This window comes from Chiloscyllium plagiosum, unplaced genomic scaffold, assembly GCF_037043375.1.
Source record: "Chiloscyllium plagiosum isolate Xiang-an unplaced genomic scaffold, Cpla_swu_hap1 HiC_scaffold_51, whole genome shotgun sequence".
NCBI lineage: Eukaryota > Metazoa > Chordata > Chondrichthyes > Orectolobiformes > Hemiscylliidae > Chiloscyllium > Chiloscyllium plagiosum.
Window position 1 is genome coordinate 16,743,111 of NW_028270189.1, and position 21,928 is coordinate 16,765,038.

At 43.2% G+C, this 21,928-nt stretch overlaps 1 long non-coding RNA gene across 1 annotated transcript; it reads left to right on the forward strand.

Annotated features, from left to right (window-relative positions):
• The first annotated feature begins 11,326 nt into the window (after positions 1-11,326).
• LOC148135028 (uncharacterized) lies at positions 11,327-15,548 on the forward strand. Its single transcript, XR_015755574.1, has 2 exons — positions 11,327-11,967; positions 15,045-15,548. It is a non-coding gene; the product is annotated as an uncharacterized LOC148135028 (long non-coding RNA).
• Positions 15,549-21,928: the final 6,380 nt, after the last annotated feature.

A 21,928-nucleotide genomic window follows, 5' to 3' on the forward strand; every position in this document is an offset into this window, starting at 1 on the left:
ACTCTCCCACAAGGGGAAACAACATTTCTGCATTTACACCATCAAGCTTCCTGAAAATAATAGATGTTTCAGAATGTCAGTACTGAATCTTCTATGTTCTAATGAGTATAGGCCCAAACGACTCAATCTCTACTCTCAAGACAGTCCCTGCATCTTTAGGATCAGTCGACTGAACCTCGTGTGGATTGTCTCTCTGTCCAGTGTACCTTTTCTTTGTGATATGAGTCCCAAGAACAGGTCACAGTATTCCAGCTGTGGTAAGAATACAGCTTCTTTTCAGTTTTAACAAACATTATAGTCATACAGATATCCAGCACAGAAACAGAACCTTCGGTCCAACTGCACTGACTAGATATCCCAATCTGACTGAGTACCATTTGCCAAACATTTGGCCAATCTTCCTCTAAATGTTACCTGTTCATACACCCATCCAGGTGCCTTTTAAATGCAGTAATTGAACGCGCCTCCACCACTACCACTGGCAGCTTTTCCCACATACACGTGAAAAAGTTACCCCTCAGGTTCTTTTCAAACGTATCTGCTCTCACGTTAAACCGCTGTCCTCTCGTTTTGGACTCTCCCGCTCGAGGAAAAAGGCCTTGGCTATTCACCATATCAATGCCCTGCATGATTTTATAAGTCTTGTTCAGGCTACTCCTTAGCCTCCTTTTCTCTCACTGCAGGGAGAAGAGAAGCCCCAGCCTATTCAGCCTCAGCTTATACCTTAAACACTCCAGTTCCAGCATCATTCTTGGAAATCTTTTCTACACCCTCTTAAGTTTCACAAAATTCTTCATAGAAACGGTCAGCCAGATTTGTCTATAATAATTCTAAATGTGGCCTCACAAATGTTCTGTACAGCTGAGACATGACATCTCGACTCCTTCACTTAACATTATGACCAATGAATGAAAGCGTGCCAAACACCTTCCCCATCCTGTCTCCCTGCAACTCCACTTTCAAGGAATGATGCATCTGCACCCTTTGGTTTCTTTTCTCAGCAACACTCCCCAAGGCCCAGCCATTAATTGTATAAGTCCTGCCCTGGTTTGCCTTACAAAAATGCAACACCTACATTTATTTAATGAATCATGGGTTCATGAAAGGCAAGTCATCTTTAACTGATTTATTGGAATGCTTTGAGGTTATAATGAGCATGGTAGACAATGGGGAACTGGTGAACGTGGTGTATCTGGATTTCCAAAAGGCATTCAGCAAGGTGCTGCACAAAAGGCTGCTGCATAAGATAAAGATGCACAGTATTACGGGCAATGTATTAGCATGGACAAAAGAATGGTTAACTAACAGAACCCAAAAATTGGGGATAAATGGGTGTTTTTCTGGTTGACACTCAGTGGCTAGTGATGTGTCTCAAGGACCAGTGTTGAGAATGCAACTGTTTACCATTGTTGGGACTGCAATTGTGTACAATTCAGGGAGATTGCTTCGAGTTAGAGACCAAGTGTAGTGTGTTGTAGTTCGCAGAAACCACTTAAATGAGTGATGGAGCAAAGTGTGCAGAAGGATATAGACAGGTAAAGGGAGTGGGCAAGGATCTGGCAGATGGAGTACAATGTTAGTAAACGTGAGGTCATCCATTTTGTTAGGAATAATAACAAAGTGGTCTACTTTAAAATGGTGAAAAATTACAGAATGCTGCTGTGCAGGGGGACCTGGGTGTTCCTGTGCATGAAACACAAAAGTCTGGTTTGCAAGTCCAGTAGCTAATTAGGAAGACAAATGGAATAATGTCCTTCATTGCCAGTGGATAGAGGTTAAAATTAGGACTTTCTGCTGGAGCTGTATAGGGCGCTGGTGTGGCCACGCCTGGAGTACTCTGTACACTTTTCATCGCCTTACATGAGATGGCACTGGGGTGTGGTTTGCTGAGGAGTTTGACTACGTTGATTCTGGAAATGAGGGGGTTGGCTTATGAGCAGACTGGGATTATACTCATTGGAATTCAAAAGAATGAGGGAGGGGATTGTAAAATTATAAATGCGATAGATAAGACAGAAGCAGGGAGGCTCAAAGTTTGTGAGAAGATTTGTAGCTCGGGTGCACGTTGTTGTGGTTCTGTTCGCCGAGCTGGGAATTTGTGTTGCAGACGTTTCGTCCCCTGTCTCGGTGACATCCTCAGTGCTTGGGAGATCCTGTGAAGCGCTTCTGCGATGTTTCCTCTGGCATTTATAGTGGTTTGTATCTGCCGCTTCCGGTTGTCAGTTCCAGCTGTCCGCTGCAGTGGCCGGTATATTGGGTCCAGGTCGATGTGCTTATTGATTGAATCTGTGGATGAGTGCCATGCCTCTAGGAATTCCCTGGCTGTTCTCTGTTTGGCTTGTCCCAATAGCAGTTTGTCCCAGTCAAACTCATGTTGCTTGTCATCTGCGTGTGTGGCTACTAAGGATAGCTGGTCAAGCCAACGTCTTCACCCAAAGAGTTGTGAATCTCTGGAATCCCCTGCCTAGTGAAGCAGCTGAGGCTAACCTGTTGAATGTTTTAAAGGTGAAGATAGATTTGTGAACAGTAAAGGAATGAAGGGTCATCGTGAGCAGTGGGTAAGTGGAGTCTCAGTCCATTGAAAGATGATCAATGATGTTATTGAAAGGCAGAGCTGACTCATGGAGTCAGATGGCCTACTTCTGATTGTATTTCTTATGTTCGGATGTTGTTATATTCTACCAGGCCTCCAATTCAAAACGTAATGCTCTCTAACTACGAAATAAAAACTGAAAGAACTGTGGATGCTGTGTATCAGAAACAAAAGCAGAAACTGCTGGAAATGCTCAGAAGGTCTGGCAGCATCTCTGGTGTGAAAAGCTCACCAGTTTATGGTTCCCTTGTTTTTCCATACAACTTTCTTCAATAATGCTGCCACATTAGTCACTCTCCAATCTTCTGGCATCTCATCTATGATTATCAACGATACAAATATCTCAGCAAGGGGTCCAGGAATCTCTTCCCTAGCTTCCCACAAAGTTCTGGGAAATATCTAATCAGGTCTCCAGGATTTATTTCCATGTTTCTACTTTAAGACTTCCAACACCTCCTTTTCTGTAAAATGAACTCATTTTAAAGAACTCATTATTTATTTCCCAAGTTTCTTAGCTTCCATGCTCCTGTCTACTGTAAATATTGATGCAAAATATTTCCTTAGTGTCTCTGCCATCTCCTGTGGTGACATGCAGGAAAGCCATGTTGATCTTTAAGGCCTGTATTCTCGACTTAGTTATTCTTTTAAACTTAAAATAATTTTAGAATCTTTTCGGATTCTCCTTAATTCTATTTGCCAAAGCAATTTGATGTCCCCATTTTTCCCCTCATGATTTCCTGTTTATGTATACTCCTACTGCCCTTATACCCTTCTCAGGATCACTCAATCCCAGCTGTCTATATCTGATGAATGGTCCCTTCTTTTTCTGGACAGGAGTTGCAATTTCCCTCTTCATTGAGCTTTTCCCATGCCTTGCTCTTCACACAAACAGAAACATACCATCTCTGAACTCTCATTGTCTCATTCTTAAAGGCCTCCCACTTGTCAGCCATCCCTTTACCTGTGAATAACCTCCCCCAACCAACTTCTCAAAGTCTAATACCATCGAAACTGGCCACACTCTAATTTGAAACTTTCATTTTTAAATCAATGTTATCCTTTCTCATCATTATTATTAAACCAATAGAATTATGATCACTTTCCCTGAAGCGTGCCCCTGTGGACACCTCAGTCACTTGCCCTGCCTTGGTTCCCAACAGAAGGTCAAGTGTTGCGAACTGTCTCGTAGGTGCATCCACTATTGAATAACAACGTTTTCTTGTACACACTTAACCAATTTCTCCACATTCCAAGATCTTAACACTATCCCAAACTCTGTTTGGAGAGTTAAAATTCCCTACCATTATCCTTTTTTCTTACAGATAGCATAATCGCTTGTAAATTTCCCACTGACTATTAGGAGGCCCATTTTACAATCCCAGCAAGGTCATCACCTCTTTCTTATTTTTAAGTTTCATCTATATAACTTCACTGGGCAGTCTCCAAGAAATATCCTCTCTACATCCAGCTGTAATCTTCTTTCTAACCAAAAACACCACTCCATCTCCTCTCTTGCTCCTCTGTCTATACATTCTACAGCATCAATATCCTGGAACATTAAGCTGCCAGTCCTGTACATCCCTGAGCTATATTTCTGTAATGGCAATGTTATCCTTGTCCCACATTCCCACCTATGCCCCATGTCCATCTGTCTCACATGTCAGGCCTCTTACATCGAAGTAAATGCAGTTTCGCAGTCTTACCTCGCTCTTGCCAAACTATTGTCTGCCTCGACCCCTAGAATTGCTCACCACATCTCACCTCAAACATTTCTCTTTTCTCACTATCTTGTTGGTTCCCACCATCCCCCTTACTAGTTTAAAACCTTCAGCATACTGCTAGCAAACTTCCCCACAAGAATATTGGTCCCCTTCCAATTCAGCTCCCTCTTATACAGGTCATTTCTATCCCTGAAGAGATCCCAGCGATTGAAAAATAGGAATCCTAACCCCTGCAGCAGCTCCTCAGCCACACATTAGATGCTCTATCTGACTGTTCCTCATCTCAATATTGCATTAGTTTTTAAACAAACCCCAACATGACATTTGCCATCCTTATTGACAGTTGAAATTAAAAGCTAACTTTTTGTGGTTCGGAGATGCTGATTCCCTGTAGATTTCTGAATTCAATCTCTATCTTGCCCGTTAAAATGCATGACATCACTGTTTATGTCTGTTCTCATTTATTTAATCCACATTACATTATTATGCAAAGCTCCTTGTTCACTCTCTTCTCCTATCTGTATCTCTCCACAAACTTCTTTTTGTGTCATACTCACCACTTGTCTCTGCTCCAATTTTTGAGTCATTCGCAAACTTACCTACAATATACTCACTTTCCTCATCTAAGTCATCAAAATACTTTGTAATTTTTATTTGTCCCCAGAACAGATATATGTGGTACTCCACAGATTGACATTCTGTACAATAAAACTCTTAATCAAACTTTTCTGATTGGGATTTCAAAGATCCTCTCTCCATGTTAATACAGTACCTCCAAAGCCAAGGCTCCTATCTTATTCAGTAATCTTATGCATGGGTGCTATCAAACACCTTCAGAAAATCAAAACATATTACAATCACGGTTTCCTCCATTTTCTCCAAGAATTCCGATACTTTTATCAGGCAAGATTTCCATTTTATAAAGCCATTCTCAGTTTTCTGCTGTAACATCCTTTTTTAAACACTCGACCATTTTTTTTTCAATAAATGATGTTAAACTAAGTAGCCTCAGTCAATCTTTTGTGTGCCTTAACGTTTTATGAGTGAAGGTGTTGGGTGAAGGATCTACTATCAGCCCTCACTTCCAACTGCTGGAGAAGCACTGTCATCTACTGTGAAAATCTCAACAAAATGTATCTATGTTCATTTACTGAGAAAACAATTCCACAAATGTTCTAGCTCATCACCTTCTGTTAGTGGCCCCAGATTTTACGAAGCAATTCATTGAAAGTCGACAAGGCTAATTAGCATTAAACCAAGATCAATATTTGTGCAAAAATATCTCAATTCCTGGTCACGTATTTTTGTTCATCTCTTTTTAGGACATTAGCTTCGACAATGTGGAGTCTGTGTGGGTGGAACTGTGAAATACCAAGGGACAAAAACATTAGTGGGTGTCACACAGAGACCCCCAGATTGCAGTGATCATGTTGGAATAGTATTAAACAGGAAATTCGACGATGCCCTCCACAGCATTTCCTCCATTTCCCGCTCCTCCGCTCTTGAGCCCCGGTCCTCCAACCGCCACTAGGACAGAACCCCACTGGTCCTCAACCTACCACTCCACCAACCTCCATATACATCGGATCATCCGTTGTCATTTCCGCCACATCCAAACAGACCCCACCACCAGGGATATATTTCCCTCCCCTCCCCTATCAGCATTCCGAAAACACGACTCCCTCCGTGACTCCCTCGTCAGGTCCACACCCCCCACCAACCCAACCTCCACTCCCGGCACCTTCCCCTGCAACTGCAAGAAATGCAAAACTTGCGCCCACACCTCCCCCCTCACTTCCCTCCAAGGCCGCAAGGGATCCTTCCATATTCGTCACAAATTCACCTGCTCCTCCATACACATCATTTACTGCATCCGCTGCACCCGATGTGGCCTGCTCTATATTGGGGAGACAGGCCGCCTACTTGCCGAACGTTTCAGAGAACACCTCTTGGACACCTGGACTAACCAACCCAACCACCCCGTGGCTCAACAGTTCAACTCCCCCTCCCACTCCACCAAGGATATGCAGCTCCTTCAACCACAACCACAAGGGATTAACTCAGATTTCGCCAGTTTCCTCATTTCCCCTCCCCCCACCTGGTCTCAGTCCCAACCCTCAAAATCAGCACCGCCTTCCTAACCTGCAATCTTCTTCCTGACCTCTCCGCACCCACCCCCACTCCGGCCTATCACCCTCACCTTGACCTCCTTCCACCTATCGCATTTCCAACGACCCTCCCCAAGTCCCTCCTCCCTACCTTTTATCTTAGCCTGCTGGACACACTTTCCTCATTCCTGAAGAAGGGCTCATTCCCGAAACGTCGATTCTCCTGCTACTTGGATGCTGCCTGACCTGCTGCGCTTTTCCAGCAACACATTTTCAGCTCTGATCTCCAGCATCTGCAGTCCTCACTTTCTCCCTAAACAGGAAATTAGCCAAGCTAATGATATGGAGACATCTGTGATCATGGGTGATTTTAATCTGCATCCAGATCGGACAAATCAAATTAGCCACAGTGTCTACTTGGGGGAATTCCTGGCCTACATATGGGATGGTTTTCTTAACCAACATGTGGATGAACCAACTAGAGAGCAGGCCATCTTCGACTGGGTACTGTGTAGTGAGAAGGGAATCATTGCCAATCTAGCTGCGTGTGACTCCTTGGGGAAGAGTGACCATGACATGATCCAGCTTTTTTATCAGGATGGAGAGTGAGCCAGCTGATTTGGAGACTAGGGTGCTGAATTTTAATAAAGGAAACTATGAAGGTATATAAGGCATGAGTTGGCGTTGACCGATTAGTGGAAGTTGCTTAAAGGTGTGACAGTGGATAGGCATTGGCAAATATTCAACGAAATCATGGGGGAACTGCAACAACTATTTATTCCTGTCTGGTACAAAAGCAAAATGGGTAACAGGGCCAATCCATGGCTTATAAAGGAAATTAGATAGTATCCAATTGAAGGAAGAAGCATAGTGATTGGCCAAGAAGAATAATAGGTCTGATGTTTGAAAGCAGTTTCGAATTCAGCAAAGAAGGACCAAGGGATTGATTAAAATGTGGAAAACACAGTACAAAAGGAAGTAAGCTGCAGGGAACATGAAGACTGACACTACAAGATTCTACAGTCCGTGAACAGGAAAAAATTGGTGAAGTCAAATGTAGGTCCCTACAGATAGAAATGGGGAAATGTATAACAAAGGACAAAGGAACAGCTGAGCAACTGAATACATACTTTAGTTCTGTCTTCACAAAAAAGGACAGTTGTACAGGAGGTTGGTCAGGCTGCAGTTGGAGCATGTGTTCAGTATTGGTCACCTTGCTCGAGGAAGGATGTTATTAAACTGGAAAGAGTGCAGAAAAAATTTATAAGGATGTTGCTCGCACTCAGTGGTCTGAGTTATAAGGAGAGGCTGAAAAAGCGAGAACTTCTTTTCTTGGCAGTCTAGGAGACTGAGAGAGGACCTTACAGAACTGTACAAAATTATGAGAGGCATACACTCGGTCTTTTTTGCCAGGGTTGGGGAATCGAGGATTAGATGGCATTAGTTTAAGGTTAGCGGGGAAAAGTACAAAAGGGAACCTGAGGGGCAATTTGTTTACACAGAGGCTGGCACGTGTATACAATGAGCTGCCAGCGGAAGTGGTTGAGGTGGGTACGTTAACAACATTTAAAAGCATTTTGACAAAAAACATGGATAGGAAAGAGTTAGATGGATGTGGACCAAATGCAGGGAAATGGGGTTAGCATGGGTGGACAATTTGGTCAGTATGGACCACTTTGGGCCAAACGACATGTCTCTGTGCTTTAGGACTCTCTGACTCGAAGATACAAATCAAGTACCAGAAATCCTGGAGAATGCAAGATTTAGAGAGAGGGAAGAACTGAGGGAGGTTAATATTAGTAGAGAAATGGTGCTGGGAAATTGAGGGGATTGAACCTGATAAATCCTCAGGGCCTGATAAATCTGCATCCCAGAGCACTTAAGGAAGTGGTTCTAGAAATAGTGGATGCTTTGGTTGTCAGGATTCTTTAGATTTTGGTGCAGTCCCTGTAGATTGGAGGGCAGCTACTGCTACTCCAACACGCAGAAAGAGAGATACAGAGAAAGGGAATTCGAGACCAATACGCTTCAGATCAGTAGTGGGGAAAATTCTCAAATCCTTTACCCTTTATGACAGAGCATTGAGAAAGCCGTGGCAAAATCAAATAGAGTCAGCATGGAGTTATGGAGGGGAAATCATGCTTGACAAATCTATTGGAATTCTGTGAAGATGTAACTATCAGAGTTGACAAAGGGGAACTGGTCAATATGGTATATTTGTACTTGCAGAAAGCGTTTGACAACGCCCCATTTAAGAGGTCACTGTACAGGATTAAAGCACATGGAATTGTGGTAAGTGTACTGAGATAAATAGAAAACTGGTTGGCAGAGAAGGAACAGAGGAGGGCTGAAGGGGCCCATGTCAAACAGGCAGACAGTAACTAGTGGGGTACCACAGGGACTCCAGCTATTAACAATATATATTAATGATTTGGATGACGGAATAAAATGTAACATCTCAAGGTTTGCAGATGATATCAAGTTGGGTGGGAGGGTGATCTGTGATGAGGATGCAGAGACCCTATGGCATGGTCTGGACAGATTGGGTGAGCGGGCCAATCAATGGCAGATGCAGTTTATTTTAGATAAATGTCAGGTTATTCACTTTGGAAACAAAAGGAAGATGGTGGATTACTACCTGACTGGCTGCAAATTGGGAGAGGGGAGTGTGCTGCAGGGCCCACATGTCCTTGTGCACCAGTCGCTGAAGGTACGCATGCAGGTGCAGCAGGCAGTAAAGAAGGCAAATGTTATATTGACCTTCATTGAGAGATGTTTCGAGTACAGGAGCAGGGATACTTTCTTATAGTTGTACAGGGCCTTGGTGAGGGCACACCTCAAACACTGTGTGCAGTTGTGGTCTCCTTTTCCGAGGAAGGATGCTCTTGCTCTGGAGGGAGTACAGCGAAGGTTTACCTGACTGATTCCGAGGATGGTGGAACGAACATATGAGGACAGGTTGTCTCACTTAGGATTGTTTTCACTGGAGCTTAAACGAATGGGAGGGGATCTCATTCTAACAGGACGAGACAGGGTAGACAAAGGGAGGATACTCCTGATGGTGGGTGTGTCCAGAATCAGGGGACACAGACTGAGGATTCGGGGTGGATCATGTAGGATGGAGATGAGGAGACATTTCTTCACCTAAAGAGTGATGAGCCTGTGGAATTCATTACCACAGGAACTTGTTAATGCCAAAGCATTGAATGTATTGAAGACGCGGCTACATGTAGCATTTAGAGCAAATAGGACCAAAGGTCATGGGGAGTAAACAGGACGAGGCTATTGAGCTGGATGATGATGAATGGCAGAGCAGGCGCAAAGGACTGAGTGGCCTCCTCCTGCTCCTATCTTCAATGTTCATGAGGATATTGCCCTGAGAAAACCGTGGACATTAGTGCTTTCCCGTTTACCTCAAAATATCACTCATCACCCCACCCGAAAAATAATGTGGAGACGTAACCTCTCAAATTTCAATGACACAGCTCCTCCCAAGATTCAAGGTGTGATGGTTGAGGTGCACCTTTGTTCATTCTTAACACAAGATGTCATTTTGTTCTGTGAGTGCTTGTGTGTGTCTGTATTTGTGTATCTGTATTTGTGTGTGTGTGTGCATGTGTATTTGTGTGTGTGTGCGCGTGTGTGTGCGCGTGTGTGTGTATGTCTGTGCATATCCATGGCTATGTGTCTGTCTCTGTGTAGGTGTGTGTGTGTGTGTGTGAGAGAGTGTGAATGTGAGTATGAGTGTGTGTCGCGCGCGGATGTACATTTCTGTGTCCGTGGCATTTTGAAACACATCATATTTCCTTGAAACTACTTTCTTTGTCAGAGGCCACCAGCATGCTCCAGTTGCTGGAAGGTGCTCTGATGTATTTCAGATTGCGTGACTCCATGCAATGTAACTTTGCTGCTTGACAAAGATACTAATTCATAACAGACAGCTTTTATCACCAGTTTCTCACTAACACTTACAGAGTGTCATTTTATGCCTTTAGTTTTAGCGTCTAAGGTGATGTCTGGTCACCCTGACAGCTCATGTCAAACCAATGGAAATCTTCCCATTCATTTCTCTCAGCCAATAGGGACTCTCTCCATGTATAGTCGATGTTCAGGGCTGTCATACCATTCTTCAGCATTCCTGAAGCAGACCCTTTGGTCCATCACTAGCTGCCTGGCTGTAGGAATCTCACCATGCAGGAAGTAAATTCACACGTCACATGCTTCCATTCTGTTGACATGTCCAAGACACACTTGTTGGATGATTTAGGAACTCTCCATTTGAGAGGACACAGAATTCAAGAATTTGTCATGTCACTTCCAAATCTCAGCATTCCAACTGGGATACCCTCGCCCACATCTCAATTAAACCCAACAACCCCTGCAAGTCTCCATACAACAGCCTTTTCACTCCTCCCTCTGCATGATCCAGGACCACAAAACTCCTTGCAAGTGCATCTGTACCCCTCAGCTTACTTCAGACCAGACCAGACATCCGAAGGAAAAGGAGAAGGTGAGGACTGCAGAATGGAGTCAAAACGTGTGGTGCTGGAAAAGCACAGCAGGTCAGGCAGTATATCCAAGGAGTAGGAGAGTCAACTCCATAAGCCTTTCATGGAGTTTCCTGCCCAAAACACCGACTTCTCGGTCAGGAGTGAAGACTATTGTTGGGACAAGGACTGCTGTTGGAATTGGGCAGTGAAAATCAATAACTTCGTCATCATTCTGTGGGATATAAATGAATTAATGTTATTTCTGCAAGTATAAATTCTGATACAGAACAGGAATGAGAAAATACATATTCAGCAAAAAGAAAGGAGATGTTAGCATGAGACGTGAATACAGAACAATGGTGGATATATGGGCAAACAGGAAAGCATGTTTCCCTTACTCGGAGACACAGGAACAAACCCTAATCAAAGAGGTCAAAGTGGCCTCTGGATGGAAATAGATGCTGATAGAAGAAAAGATATGCCTAATCAATAATCTACAATAGACTGACGTCAAAAACCCTTATGGGAGTCAGAGATAAGAGTTTGTCACGGACAAGACAGGATAAACAGAAGTTGTGGGATAAGTCTTAAGGAAATGAGTGACATAAGCGAAGCAGGGAACAGACAATGGAATAAGGAAAACATATGGGAAAAAACAGTATAAATTGCAAGGGTTTTTTTGGGATATACTGTGCATTTTGTCCTTGCCTTACCTGGTAATTAGACAAAGCACCCACCTATAGGTGTACAAATAAACGGCTGATTCAGATATTTGTCTCGGACTGAAATTATTAAAATGAGTGAGCTTTTGTTTCTCACAATTGGGGGCTCGTGTCCGGGATTTTCTTCCATCACCGGGGGGAGTGGCTGGCCTTGGACACTGGGAAGACGCGTCCTGTTCCCCATTGAGGAGCGGTCTCGTGTCCCGGTTTGGTCTGCTCCCTTGGGTGACTGATGTGAATCCTATAAGAGAGACATCTGAATCAGACAGTGATAGGAGCTCGATAGAAAATACGGTGACAAAAGGGGCCAGGCAACTCTGTGCACAGACCAAGGTAAGAAAATTGACTTTTAAGTATTGCCTTGGTGGCCGGGATTGAGTTTTAGTAGTTAATACGGGACTAACGAAGGAACTCACTATGGCTTGCGCTGTGGGTAAGGAAAAAGCCTCCAGGGAAACAAAGTAAGGAAACGGCAATGGAAATGGAGGCGGGGTCCCTTACAACATTCCTCCGGAAAGTCCTTTGGGCAGGACGTTGTGGAAATTGGCAAAATAATACTTGTGCAAGGGCGAAAGATGATTAAATATTGTTGCTTTGTATGGACTAAGGACTCCATTCTTCGTCCCGCTGTCTTCTGGCCAAAGTACAGATCGGACGGAGACTGGGTTTGTGAATATCTGAGTTTATATGTCAATGTGCGAGAGAGAGAGAGAGAGAGAGAGAATGTACAGAGCTGTACAGCTGGTAGGAAGTTTAACCCTTTGTGATTTGGTTTGAGTGAACATTTGTTAGTTGGTGATTGAATGTTTGTGTTTTATTCCCTGGAGCTTGAGTTCCAGGACTGTTTTGAATCTGATTTTGTTATGGAAACTTAACATGATTTCTTTTAAGGTTAAGGATTCTATTGTGATTATGAAGAAAAAAAAAGGAATGATAACTCCTGTTCTTTTTACAGATCATGACTGCCTTACTATCAGTTTCTAACTAATCTCTTTTATCTTTACATAACAGCGATTTATGGAGGACAGTGGAAGTTTCAGTTCAACATTAGATTGTAGTAAAAGCAAAATTCTATGGTTAATATCTGTGACCTTGGATTCAGACATTGTTCGTGCATTAGAAGTTTTTTTTAAAAAAACTTGAGTAGACAAGTTCTTTTAAGGCAAGCTCTGATTATTTTACGACCTATAGTATTGTAATTGAGCAATGATTGGTCAGGACTATTTAAGAAAATTAATTTTGGATCTAAATTAAAGGACTAAAACTGGGTAATTACAGTGAATTGCAAAATTGGGAACTGTATGCATTTTGCATTTTAACTATTAAATACTGAAGAAATGAACGTAAATATATATAAATATATTTATAAGTTAGGAACAGGCTATGAAGGTTAGTCAAACATGAATTGATGAATTGGTGTTTGAAGTTATGGGGAGCTAGAAATATTGCAATATTTCTTTAAAAAAAGAGAAAAAGTGGAAAAACGTAATGACTTATCCCCTTTGGGAGGTACCCATAGGGGACAAAGAGATTGGGTTTGTAAGTGCCCCCCCCCCCTCACCAGTGGGGAGGTCAGAACATTTAAAAAGGAAATGAAGGTCCTGATTGAGGATCCGGTGGGGTTGTCTAAATAAATTGATCAATTTTTGGGGCCCAGTCTGTATACCTGGGCTGAGGTAATGTCTATTTTGAATATACTATTTACTGGGGAGGAAAGGGGACTTATATGAGGAACTGCCATTAAAATATGGGACAGGGAACACCCGATTGGAGATGGGGATGCTGGACAGGGAGAGGTGAAGTTTCCCTTCAGAGACCCCCAGTGGGAAAACCAAAACCCGGAGCACAGAGAAGAAATGAGGGAATTGAAAGGCCTGATTCTAAAAGGAATAAGAGAGGCAGTTCCGAAGTCACAGAATTTGATTAAAGCCTTTGAAATTAGACAGGAGAAAGATGAGACTCCCTCAGCTTTCTTGCAAAGATTAAGGGACTCAATGCGGAAATACTCTGGAATGAACCCTGAGGACCCAGTGGCACAGGGTCTTTTGAAAGTGCATTTTGTGACAAGAGCATGGCCAGACATACAGGGAAAGATACAGAAGATAGAAGGATGGAGCGAAAAACCATTAGATGAATTGTTGCGAGAGGCACAGAAAGTGTTTGTAAAAAGGGAGGATGAGAGACAAAAACAGAAGGTGAAAATGATGGTAGCTACGGTGGATGAGATAATTAAGGGGAGAATGGAACCAATAGTGAGCAACCGGAGCGGCAGGAGGCAGCATGTAGGACAGAGAGGAAGAGGAAGAGGGAGAGGACAAGGGGGAACATTTGATAGAGGGTTTGAGCGACAGGGGCAGAGATGGAAGTCGCTACAGGCAGGATGTTATTATTGTGGAGAGATAGGGCATTTTAAGTGGGAGTGTCCTGATCTACAAAGGGAAGAAAGGGCAATTCCACTTATGAATTATGATGAAGAATAGGGGTGTCAGGGGTTCCTGCCCCCGGGGGCCCACCAGGAACCCTTGATAAACTTGAAGGTGGGACCCTGTAGGGAAGAGGCAGTCTTCCTAGTAGATACGGGGGCAGCACGGTCATTGCTGAAATTTAAAACAAAGAAGGTAGAAATGTTAACACGGTCAATTATTGTTTCAGGGGTAAAAGGGGAAGGATTTATTGTTCCAGTATTTGAACCTATGATGATAGAAGATCCTAAGGATAGGATCACAGGGGAACTGCTGTATATCCCTGATATAGAAAGTAACTTACTGGGGAGAGACCTAATTATCCTTTTAGGACTGGAGATTGGAATTCAGGAAAAAGAATTAGTTGTACAACTGGCGATGTTGACAGAGGATGCAGAGAGAAAGATAGACCCTATTGTATGGGCTAGAGAAGGGAATCGTGGAAAACTACAGATCCCTCCCCTTACAATAAATTTAAAACGAAAAGGAGATGTTATCTGTGAACGACAATATCCTATTTCCATAGAAGGTAAACGAGGACTGCAGCCAGTAATTGAGGGACTGATTAGAGATGGACTATTGGAACCATGTATCTCTCCTTATAATACCCCAATTCTACCAGTGCGGAAATCTGATGGAACTTATCGATTGGTGCAGGATTTGAGAACATTAAATCGGATAGTACAGGTCAGGCACCCAGTGGTGCCAAACCCCTACACGTTATTAAGTAAGATCCCTCATGATTACAGATGGTTTAGTGTGATAGATTTAAAGGATGCCTTTTGGGCTTGTCCCTTAGCGGAGGAAAGATTTGGGACTATCCCCCTATGAAATCTTATTTGAATTACCTTATCTGGGAACGCAGGGAGAATTGCCAATTCCCGAAACTAAAGATTTGTTTTTAAAGAAGTATATACTGGGCTTGTCCTCCACTTTATCTTTCCTCAGAAAACAGGGTCTATTGGCACAGACTCCGCCCCTTGAATTTGCTGTTCATCCCATCCGGCCAGGAGATTGGGTCTTAATAAAATCATGGACAGAGACTAAGCTGCAGCCAGACTGGGAAGGGCCATACCAGGCTCTTTTGACTACCGAAACGGCAATAAGGACGGTGGAGAAAGGCTGGACTCACTACATTCGGATCAAAGGGCCAGTGGACCCTCCAGTTGAGGAAGAAGTCTGGACAGCCGAATCAACGCAAGACCCGCTGACACTCAGACTAAAGAGACTTTGAGTAACTGACTATACAGTGGCGATGCGGGCGCGGGATTATTTCTGTAAGATTGTATATTAAGCCTTTTTGTGTTCTAGCATAATGATCAGAATACTGGGAATGCTTAGAGTTATGATGCTAGCCCTCTTGGTATTAGGATTTTGTCACATATCATTTTCATATGTATTATTAATGGTTCCTGAGTCTGATAATCCAAAAGTAATAGACACTGATATATGTAGCTTAGTAAATTGTGGGAATGTAGCTAATCAGAGATAATACCGCAACTCAGAGATACATCTTAAGTCCTATGGGGATGGCCTCGGGGATGGTACCTGGTATAATGGTCTTGTCACAATACACCGGGCCCCCTTCCGACCAGCACGCGATTGTCCCAATAAAAAGTGTAACCCCATATATTTAACGATAAGGAAAACCACATGGCACGGAGCGGTTTTGGGAGGTGGCACTTATGAGGTACAATTAAATGAAACATTTGGGATTGAAATGAAGGCAAATGGGAAGGAGTTTGTGGGCTGTTGTTTTCGAATTAGCGTAGGACAGGGAAAACGGGTAGAATTACTGGGTAATGAGATACAACCTTTCACCCCTCCCGATGATCCTAAAGTAGTAAAAATTATAGAGGTAAAGGATTTGAAACAGACCATCGAGATAGAGACTGGGTACGGGGATGCAAATGCCTGAGTTGAATGGGTAAAGTATACTGTAAAAAGTCTGAACAAAAGCAATTGCTATGCATGTGCCTCCGGTCGGCCAGTGGCCCAGGTGGTTCCCTTTCCACTCGGGTGGAAGCAAGACTGGAAGGGCATGAAATGTATGATAGCCCTGTATCAGGATGAGACTGCATGGAATGATAGGAATTGTACCTCCCTATCTCTAATGTTCCCTCCCTTGGAGGAGAAAGATGCAAAAGATCCCCCCCACATTTTCCGCCGCAGTTGGAAACCACACATCATGTGTGCACAGGCGAGGTACGAGTCGGTCGAGACATTTGGGGGAGCTGAAATTATGTACAGAGATTAAGAATGTTACCGAAACGGAGAAGGGAGGGAACTACTCAGCATTAAAGGTTCCCCGAGCGGATCTGTGGTGGTACTGTGGAGGAAAAATATTGAGACCCACCCTACCTCCGGATTGGAGAGGGATATGCGCAATTGTACAATTGGCAATTCCATTTACCCTGGCATTTGAGAAGGAAAAGATAGGGAAGGGGTAAGAGATTACTGTTAGATACTTCTTTTGATGACAGGATTTATCTCGATTCGGTAGGAGTCCCGAGGGGAGTATCTGATGAATTCAAGGCTCGTAACCAGATTGCAGCAGGCTTTGAGTCAGCTCTCTTTTGGTGGGTAACAATTAATAAAAATGTAGACTGGATAAATTACATTTTCTATAATCAACAGCGATTTATAAATTATACAAGAGAGGCGGTTAAAGGAATATCAGAACAGCTTGATGCGACGAGTAGGATGGCATGGGAAAACAGAATAGCCCTTGATATGATTTTAGCAGAGAAAGGGGGTGATGGTTTCTATCCTTACTTCCCTGATAGTAGTAGTCGGGGTATTGGTGGCCATTGGCTGTTGTATCATACCCTGTATACGAGGGCTCACCCAGAGGCTGATTGAAACAGCCTTGATGAAACGAATGCCCCTGAGGGGAAATTTGACAGAGGAACTTTATCAACTAAATAATAAGGAGATGAGTGAGACTAAGATGGATGAAATCTCTGAAATGATGCTTGCGAATTTCGGGAACAATGTTTAAAAAAAAAGAGACAAAAATGCAGAAGATAACAGATAGTAATGAAAAGAAAAAGGGGAAATTGTGGGATATAAATGAATTAATGTTATTTCTGCAAGTATAAATTCTGACACAGAACAGGAATGAGAAAATACATATTCAGCAAAAAGAAAGGAGATGTTAGCATGAGACGTGAATACAGAACAATGGTGGATATATGGGCAAACAGGAAAGCATCTGTTTCCCCCACTCGGAGACACAGGAACAAACCCTAATCAAAGAGGTCAAAGTGGCCTCTGGATGGAAATAGATGCTGATAGAAGAAAAGATATGCCTAATCAATAATCTACAATAGATTGACGTCAAAACCCTTGTGGGAGTCAGAGATAAGAGTTTGTCACGGACAATACAGGATAAACAGAAGTTGTGGGATAAGTCTTAAGGAAATGAGTGACGAAAGCGAAGCAGGGAACAGACAATGGAATAAGGAAAACATATGGGAAAAAACAGTATAAATTGCAAGGGTTTTTTTGGGATATACTGTGCATTTTGTCATTGCCTTACCTGGTAATTAGACAAAGGACCCACCTATAGGTGTACAAATAAACCGCTGATTCAGATATTTGTCTCGGACTGAAATTATTAAAGTGAGTGAGCTTTTGTTTCTCACAATTCTAATAGAGGGCAATAATTCAACATCTTGTGGATGGATTATCTCATGTTCAAATTAAAATACAATGATCATCACTGCTATGTGAATCATGAAAGAATTGGAAAACATTAACGGAGAGGTAACAAGGTCATAAAGTCACCAATTGAAACAGGAGAAGAAATCAAAGAGTACAGAAAAGCAAGTTGAAACAGAATGATCAGAGCCCACATTTGATTGAATGGCTGAGACAAAACAAGAGCAGATGGAGAACTAATGGATATTTTTAGTTCAGAGAAATGAACTCAGCTACAACAGAAAGATGAAAAACTGAAGCAATTGCATTGAAAAGCAAACACAGAAGAAGAATCTGAGTGCATTCCCAAATGTTACTAACTTAAACATGATGTCTTGATGAGACATTCAGGCAGATGGGAAAGTGGGAGAAATTCATTACCAGGGACTTATAGAAAGGAGGTGTGGCAGGTAGCACATCAGTCACCTGTGGGTCATTGTGGGAGTGAGAAGAACTCCCGGCAAAATACAAAAACATTTTTGCAGGCCTGGACTTCATTTAGGTGGAGAAGAAAATTGCCAGAAATGTCACACATGTCATGTAACCGGAAAACTTCAGGCAATAATAAAACCGGCAACTTTAATGCCCATCCCTGCATTTGAGGAACCTTTTACAAGGGTCTTACTTGATTGAGTAGGACCCCTACACAAAACAACAAGTGGTTATCAGTATTTGTTAACAATGATAGATGCGTCCATTTGATATCCACAGGCCATTCTATTTGTGCAATCCCACTGCTAGAAAGATTGTAGAAGAGGTACCCCAATGTTTAACTCGATACAGACCACCCACAGAGATACAATCAGGTCAAGGGGCAAATTTTACATCAAATGTATGCATGGAAGGTATGGGGAGCTTATCGGAGGAGAAAGTGAGGACTGCAGGTGCTGGAGATCAGAGCTGAAAACGTGTGGCTGGAAAAGCGCAGCAGGTCAGGCAGCATCCAAGGAACAGGGGAATCGAGGTTTCGGGCATAAGCCCTTCTTCAGGAAGAAGGAAGATTCCTGAAGAAGGGCTTATGCCCGAAACGTCGATTCTCCTGTTCCTTGGATGCTGCCTGACCTGCTGCGCTTTTCCAGCAACACATTTTCAGCATGGGTAGCTTATCACCTGCTTACCAACAAGCATGGTAAGGGAGTGTTCGAAATGTGGCGTTAAACTTTAAAGACCATTAGTGAGCTTAGAGAAGACCATGTCGAGGGCTTATTGTCAAGACAATCCAAACGACTGGATAAAGGAATTCCATTTGTGCATCAATGAGTTTTGGGGCATGAGCTGAGAGGACCACTGAAAATAAATAAGGAGAAATTAGTGAGTCAGAGTTCAACGACCACATATTTGAACTGTGAATGATTAAATTGAGAGGGGGAGTTGGCTCCAATTATGCAATATCCTTACACACTTACGCCAAAAAAAGTTGGCACATGTTCAAAGACAGACTGAACGGATGTTCCAAAAACAGCAGCATCAAAGTGAGTTGCAGCAACTGGAGCTCAGCCATAGTAATGGTGCCAAAGCCAGATGGTACCCATGGTTGTGTGCAGACTGTGGCAAAGTGAATGCGGTTGCAGATTCCACAGATTCATATCCGATTCCACATTGGGAAGGCTGTATTGAAAAAGGTAGGACAAGCAACTTAGATTTGTAATTTGTACTTGCTCAGAGGATACTGGCAGGTACCTTTATCCGAAGGAGTGAAGACTATTTCGGCTTTTGTAACACTGAACGGACTTTACTAACTTAAAGTCATGCCAGTTGGTATGGAAAATGTGCCAGCCACATTTCAAAGGGTAACCAATCAAGTTATTCCTGGGTTATCCAATTGTATGATGTACATCGACAAACTTGTGATCTTTTAGTCACACAGGGAAGGAATATTTGCAGCCTTTATTGGAACTATTTAATTGACTTTGGGAGGCAGGCTGGTGATAAACGTGGCTCAGTGTGAATTCACCAAAGTCCGAGTCATGTGCCTGGGCCCTGTTATCAGGTATGGACATATGGTCCCAACCATAACATTGACAAAGAGAGCAGGACTATGATTCCTGGCAGTGAACAAGTTTACCAGAAGTTTGTACAAAATTGTAGTAGTGTGGTTGCTCCACTGACTGCCTAATTGAAGAAGTGCTGGATATTTTAGCGGACAGTAGAATGTCAGAAGGCATTTGCCAGCCTGAAAGCTGTGTTAACCACTGCCCCAGTGTTAGCTACACCTAATTACCCAAAGCTACTCGAGATGGCCATTGATGTGGGTGTTGGTGCTGTATTCTTACAAGACGACGATGAGAAGCTAGGAAGCCCCATTGGTTATTTCATCAGGAAACTGAATATTTATCAGGAATATTCCATGATTGAGGAGACCTTGAGCTTGGTGTTCCAACATTTATATTGTTAGTAATGGGTCTTGTACAATTGTCTGTACTGATCATAACCCATTAAAGCTTTTGGAGAAATGTAAGGACTGCACTTCCAGATGGTTTACATGGAGCTTATTACTGCAGCCATTCAATTTGAAACTTATACACGTGGCAGGATGAGAAAATGTAATTGCTGATGTGTTGTCACAACTTGGATGATGTAAGATGGAGGGAGTTGGTTGCAGGAGTAAATGGACAGAAACAGAATGCAGTAATGCATGGTTACAGTTGATGCAATTTGCGTGTATTGTCGCGTAATAATAGATTAAAACTAAGGGTTTTAAAATGAAATAATCTTTGTCTCTTATTAATGTTGCAATAAAAGTACAACACTGGTACCTAACCAACAATGCTGAAACTTGCCCAGGGATGTCCTGTACACACAAAGAAAACAGGACAAATTCCACCCAGCCAATTAACGCCCCATCTGTCTATTCTCGATCATGAGTAAAGTGATGGCAAGTATCATGAACAGTGCTATAAAGCAGCACTTGCTCAGCAATAAGCTGCTCAGTGAGGCCCAGTTTGGGATCTGCCAGGGCCAGTCAGCTCCTGACCTCATTACAGCCTTGATCCAAATATGGACAAAACAGCTGGGTGCTTGAGGGAAGGTGAGAGTGACAGTCCTTGACATCAAGGCTGCTCTCGATTGAATGTGGCTTCAAGGAACCATCGGAAATCGGGAATCAATGGGTGCAAACTCTCTGATGGTTGGAGTCATACCTGACACATAGGAAGATGGTGGTGGTTGTTGGAGGTCATTCACCTCAGGGCCAGGACGTCTCTGCAGGAGACCCTCAGGGGAGTGTCCTCGGCCTGACCATCCTCAGCTGCTTCATCAATGCCCTTCCCCTCCATCACAAGGTCAGAAGTGGGGATGTTCACCGATGATTGCACTATGTTCAGCACCATTCACGACTCCTCAGATTCGGGTGTCCATGTTCAAATGCTACAAGATCTGGACAATGTCAAGGTGTGGGCTGACAAGTGGCAAGAAACGTTTCCATCAAAAGTAAAAGACAATCCAACCACTGCCCCTTGGCTTTCAATGGTATTACCATCACTGAATCCCATAATGTCAACATCCTGCGGGTTATCATTGACCAGAAACTCAACTGCACTTACCACAAACACAGTAGCTACAGCAGCAGGTCAGAAGTTAGAAATACTGCAGCAAGGAATTCTGCAGCCTGTCCACCATCTACAATGTACAAGTTGGAAGTGTGATGGAATACTCCCAACTTGCCTGGATGGGTGCAGCCCCATCAACACTCAAGAAGTTTGACACCATCCAGGAAAAGCAGCCCAAATCCACAAGTGTATATTCCCTCCACCACACATGCTCAGTACACACTGCTGCTACTATCGACATGATGCACTGCATAAATTCATCGAGGATCCTCAGACAGCACCTTCCAAACCCACAACCACTTCCACGTAGAAGAACTAGGGCAGCGGATGTGTGGGAACTGCACTACCTTCAAGTTCCCCTCCAAGTCATGCACCATTCTGACTTCCATCACGGTCACTGGGTCAAAGTCCTGGAATTCCCTCCTTAATGGCATTGGGGGTTAACCCACAGCAGGTGGACCACAGTAGTTCAAGGCGGCAGCTCACCTCCACCTTCTCAAGGACAACTAGGGAGAGGCATAAAATGCTGGCCAGCCAGTGACACCCACAACCCATAAAATGAATAAAAGATAATAGTTCATT